The following is a 5,377-nucleotide window of genomic DNA, read 5'->3' as shown; positions in this document are numbered from 1 at the left end:
GACAAATGTTATGCAGACACTAAGAGACCACGGATGCCAACCCAGACTGTTATACCCAGCAAAACTCTCAATCACCAAAGACGAAGTAAACAAAATATTCCATGATAAAACCAGATTTAAACAATACTATCCACAAATCCAGCCCTACAGAAAGCACTAGAAGGAAAAATCCAACCTAAAGAAGTTAAACACACCCATGAAAACTCAGGCAATAGATAATCCCACACCAACAAATACCAAAGAAGGAAAATGCAACATGACCACAAAAAATAAACAGGAATTAACAATCACTGGTCATTAATATCCATCAATATCAATGGTCTCAATTCACCTATAAAAAGACACAGACTAACAGAGTGGATAAGAAAACAGGATCCATCCTTCTGCAGGATACAAGAAACACACCTTAACTTCAAAGGCAGACACTACCTCAGAGTAAAGGGCTGGGAAAAGGCTTTCCAAGCAAATAAACCTAAGAAGCAAGCTGGTGTAGCTATCCTAATGTCTAATAAAATAGACTTCAAACTAAATTTGAGCAGGTAAAATATACATTACATGTTTTGTAGTTTTTTTACGTTTATGTCTGTGGCCAGGCTTTCAGGGGGTGTCTTCCTTAATCAAACCTGATCATCTTTAACTGGTTTGAGTCCACAGCCTCTCATTTCCTGTGAAATAAAAGCATCACCTCACTCCCAAAGCAACACATCTTCTGACTTCCATTTTGAAGTCAAGATACTTTTAAAATATGTAGGTTAGTTTAATCTAGCAGCTTTCATAATACAATGTCTATTAGCAAATAACACTCCTTCAGCAGTCAAAAAATTCAAAGACAACACAATAACATACAGCATACAGACTCTCTCTGTGTATTTTTCATCTTTACCTGACTTATTATATTTTTATTATTGTTTACTTTATTCCTTTTTAAAGGACTATATTATTTTTAAACTATTTTTTAATCAATGACTGTATATACCCTTTTTTCCTCTCAGCCAAGACTATGTGTATTTTTTAACACACTGAAACTCATTTAGAGAGATTTTTTTATTTTGGTCTGGATCTGTCTTTACAGAGCATCTGTATTTTTTTATTTGATCGCTTAAGACAAATCTTAAGCTGCTATGTTAGTCATCAGCACTTCTCAGCTTAGTGTATGGCAGTAAAGCATGAGAGCTGGCAGATGGCTCCATCCTGCAGACAGCTGCCAGGAGACACATCTCTGCACTGCAGCTGGCATGAGACTGTGAGACTAGGTCCATGCTCATCTCTGTTTTTGTGTGCTAGAAACCGTTTTTAAAGTATTCTCAGGTCTTTTGTGGATGTGGGTGTTGGATATTTGGGTGCCAAATATCTGTCTTGTTGTACTGTGGACCTGGTTAGAGTGGTCATGGTTACCTTGGGCTTGATATAAATTCAAATTTTCTCTATATAGATGCATGAAGCCTCTGTAATCGCTTCTGTAGTTCCACTTCCTGCCCCAAAGATTTCCCATGTTTCCAGACACCCCAGAGTGTCAGAGCTAATTAGATCTAAGATTGCTCTGTACTCATTATCTAACTGTACCTCATTTCAGGTTCTCCCTGGCCTCTCACTCAAACTTAACTTCCTAGGACAACATTTACTGGGGCCTGGATGTAAGTAAGTAATCCAGACACTGTGCAGATCCTGAGTGGTGGGCAGTAGGAGACAAGGTCTCTAGACTGTAAGCAATTGATTTTCCTGTGAATGTTGAGACTTACCCCATTATGAGTTTGGATCAGATGTCTGACATGTGTACATGGGTCTTCATCTTTAAAAACAAAAGGCATTTGTCGATTGATATCTACATGCCAAGTAATACATCTTGAATGCCTCTCTTTCAATTCTCAAAACAATATTACAAGAATATTTGTCATTTGGGTCTGTGTGATTCAAATAGGGAAACTGAGGCACAGATATCTGGTAACTTGCCAAGAGTCACAGAGCTAGTGATGTTTGAACCAGATTACCATGGAGTCTGGCCCCAAACCTATGACAGAGAGTATGATACAGTAATTTTCTCTGAAAGTATTAAGGAAGGACTGCTATGATAAATGATATTTGAACTATGCCTTGAAAAGTAATTACCAAACTAAAATTGATGGTGTCTTTGCTTTCATAGATTGAGACATGTGGTTAAAGGATGAAGAGAGAACACAGGCCACAAGGAATGATGGGTATACAGCTATAGAGATCTGAAACACAGGAAAGTTTTAGTTTGAAAGGATAAATATCCGCTGATGGCACTTTTCACTCCTTACAAGCCTAAACCTGGTAGTAGCATTTTCCTGAAGTTGCTCACTGTGTTCAACCATTTCTGAAACACCTTCACTGAGGTGTGTGCTCCTTGGCTTTACCAATGCTACCCTTCATCATTCTAGGCATCTTTGCCATGTGCATGGTCTACCAGGTATCTTCTGGTAGGGACCACCCCGTCTTCCATTTCATGATGTCCCCACCAGCTCCACTTCTAACACAGACCCAGACTCACCTGAGCTGCTGAAATGACTTTTATTGGTAGAACTACAATAGAAGCAATTGAAGTTGCTCTTCTCTCATTTGGGGTAGTGCAGAAAAATTTTGACATTCCTCTTTCCACTTGCTGTTACAGTGACAATGTGATATACTTCATAGCCTGAAATTTACATCTCCTCTTGTTCAGGTTTGTGAAAAAAAATGCTTTTATATAAACCCCCAAGCGGGTTTTGATGATAAACAGTGTCCCACGAACATGACCAAAACCATAAAGAGCTACCATCTCTTCCAAAGATGAATAAGCGAACTGCCCAAATCATAAAGAAACCTCCACAGTGTAATTTAACTTGTTCTTGATGCCTCGGTAAACATCGTAACAATTATTGCTACACAGAAGTTGAAGAGCTCTTTGTTAAGCAGTGATGGAAGGCCTTGTAAAGGAAGTTACCAGGATTTTTTTTTGAACTCTCCAACTGCTCTGTTAAAATCTTTATGTATTTTCCCACTGTAGGCCACTAAAGCCATTTCATGGACATCTTGAAAACCTTTGGGATTACTCATTGTCTTTTTTTATCCCCTTCAATTTTTTCTCTGCCTTTACCTACTCAAGTTTTAATTGCCTATTATGTTGAAGTCTTCTTGTAACAACTGGGGTGCTTTTCTTTCCATGTCTTCGACACAGTCCTCATACTGATCATCAAATATATTGGGAGCCATGTCCAGGTTGGAAGGCTCAATTAGGTCTGTCATCTGAAAGCGAGAAGTAGAATTCTTTGTTGCTCGATAAATTTGCTAAGTTATCAGCATGTTCTGGGTGCTGTCTGGAGCCTACAGCATGAGATGTTGCATATGCCATCCTCACACATGGCACATGCATGAACACAGTCTCATTATGGACATTATAAGGAATGCAGAAAGGTAAGACTGAGATCTCTGATTCCTTTGTATTTACAGATACATTTTTTCCTTCTTTATTCAATCAAATGTTTAGTCAGTATATAAAAAAGCAGGCCTCATGATGACGTTTTCATACATGTATATCATTGTGTTTTGTTCACAGTGAGCCACACACAACCTTCCTCTTACTGATATTATTTTTACATTACTTTATGGTGATATTTTATTTGTACTGAAATGTGATTTTATTTGTATGTTAATAAATAAAGTTTCCCGGGGGTCAGAGCTATTAGAGCCATAGCAAAAGCTGGGCGGTGGTGGTGCACGCCTTTAATCCCAGCACTTGGTAAGGAGAGCTAAGTAGATCTCTGTATGTTCAAGAATACAGCCAGCATTGGAGACACGTGCCTTTAATCTCAATACCAACCATAGAAGACCTGGAGGTCTGTACAGACAGGCAGTGATGAGGCAGTCATGTGGTTGGTTTTACAACCAATGAGAAGGCAGAACAGAAAGTCTATGTAAAGACAAAAACACAGGAAGTAGGTTGCTGTGGGATGTTCTGTATGGCAAATGTGTTGCTCTGATTGGTCAATAAATAAAACACTGATTGGCCAATGGCTAGGCAGGAAGTATAGGCAGGACAAACAGAGAGGAGAAAAGAAAGAACAGGAAGGCAGAAGGAGTCACTGCCAGCTGCCTCCAGGACAAGCAGCATGTGAAGATGCCGGTAAGCCATGAGCCTCATGGCAAGGTATAGATTTATGGAAATGGATTAATTTAAGCTATAAGAACAGTTAGCAGCATGCCTTTAATCCCAGCACTTGGGAGGCAGAGCCAGGCGGATCTCTGTGAGTTCGAGGCCAGCCTGGGCTACCAAGTGAGTTCCAGGAAAAGGCCCAAAGCTACACAGAGAAACCCTGTCTCGAAAAACCAAAAAAAAAAAAGAAAGAAAGAAAGAAAGAACAGTTAGCAAGAAGCCTGCCATGGCCATACAGTTTGTAAGCAATATAAGTCTCTGTGTTTACTTGGTTGGGTCTGAGCGGCTGTGGGACTGGCGGGTGACAAAGATTTGTCCTGACTGTGGGCCAGGCAGGAAAACTCTAGCTACAGTAGGTCTCTTGTCTAGAGAGGAGAGCTGAAGCAGGAAGGGTAAGGCTCTTAGCTCTGACCTCTTGGGCTTTCATCTTTACATTGGCTCTGTGTTTCTTATTTAATAAAACGGTTGGTTACATCAACATTATTCTTCTAGATTTATGCTGTCTACCATCCTCTGACTGCATACTCAAGCCTGGGAATAGTAATATCACAAAGACGTGGGCAGGGGAAAGCAAGGTCAACAGGATGTGGGTTGAGAATATTACATGCTGGGTGAAAAACCAAGTCAGGAGGAACATGTGAACTTTTGAGTCTAGAAGAGATGTCATCTTCAACTTCAAGAATATCTGGAAGCAAATACTGAACAATGAAAGTGGGATCCTACTCAGTTCCTGTAAGAGCCAGTCTGGCCCCAGAACCTCTCTGGCTTCCTCTCTTGCCATGTGTTCCCTTCTGCACATGGCAATGGCTTCCCTGACATTGTGATAGAGAAGATTGTGATTCAGCAAGTAAAACCTAACCCGCCAGCACTTTCATGATATTTAGACTTTCCAGCTGTCAGACTGTGAACTGAGTAAGCATCTTTACTTTATAAACTTTCCGTCATCAAGCATTTTGTGATAGTAATAAACACAAACTGAGGAGAAAGCTCAGCGGGTAAAGGACTTGCCTTGCAAACATAGACCTGAGTTTTATCACAAGAACCCATGGAAAAGCAGGTGTGATGACATGCACTTGTATTCCAGCACCAGGTGGTGGAGATGGGTCCCTGAGATCCCCAAGACCCACTGGACAGCCAGACCAGCCTACTTGGTGAGTCCCAGGCCTGTGAGAGACCCTGTCTTTACAAAAATGGTGGATGGTCCCTGAGAAATGACACCAGAGATTG

General features: G+C 40.5%; 1 pseudogene; it reads right to left on the bottom strand.

The window, feature by feature from the left end:
- Window positions 1–2,462: 2,462 nt before the first annotated feature.
- LOC131912869 (T-cell ecto-ADP-ribosyltransferase 1-like) lies at window positions 2,463–3,243 on the bottom strand (annotated as a pseudogene).
- Between the last annotated feature and the right edge of the window lie 2,134 nt (window positions 3,244–5,377).

This window comes from Peromyscus eremicus, chromosome 1, assembly GCF_949786415.1.
Source record: "Peromyscus eremicus chromosome 1, PerEre_H2_v1, whole genome shotgun sequence".
NCBI classification, from domain to species: Eukaryota; Metazoa; Chordata; class Mammalia; order Rodentia; family Cricetidae; genus Peromyscus; species Peromyscus eremicus.
The sequence above is the reverse complement of the archived record's forward strand: the minus strand, read 5'-3'. Positions and strand labels throughout refer to the sequence as shown.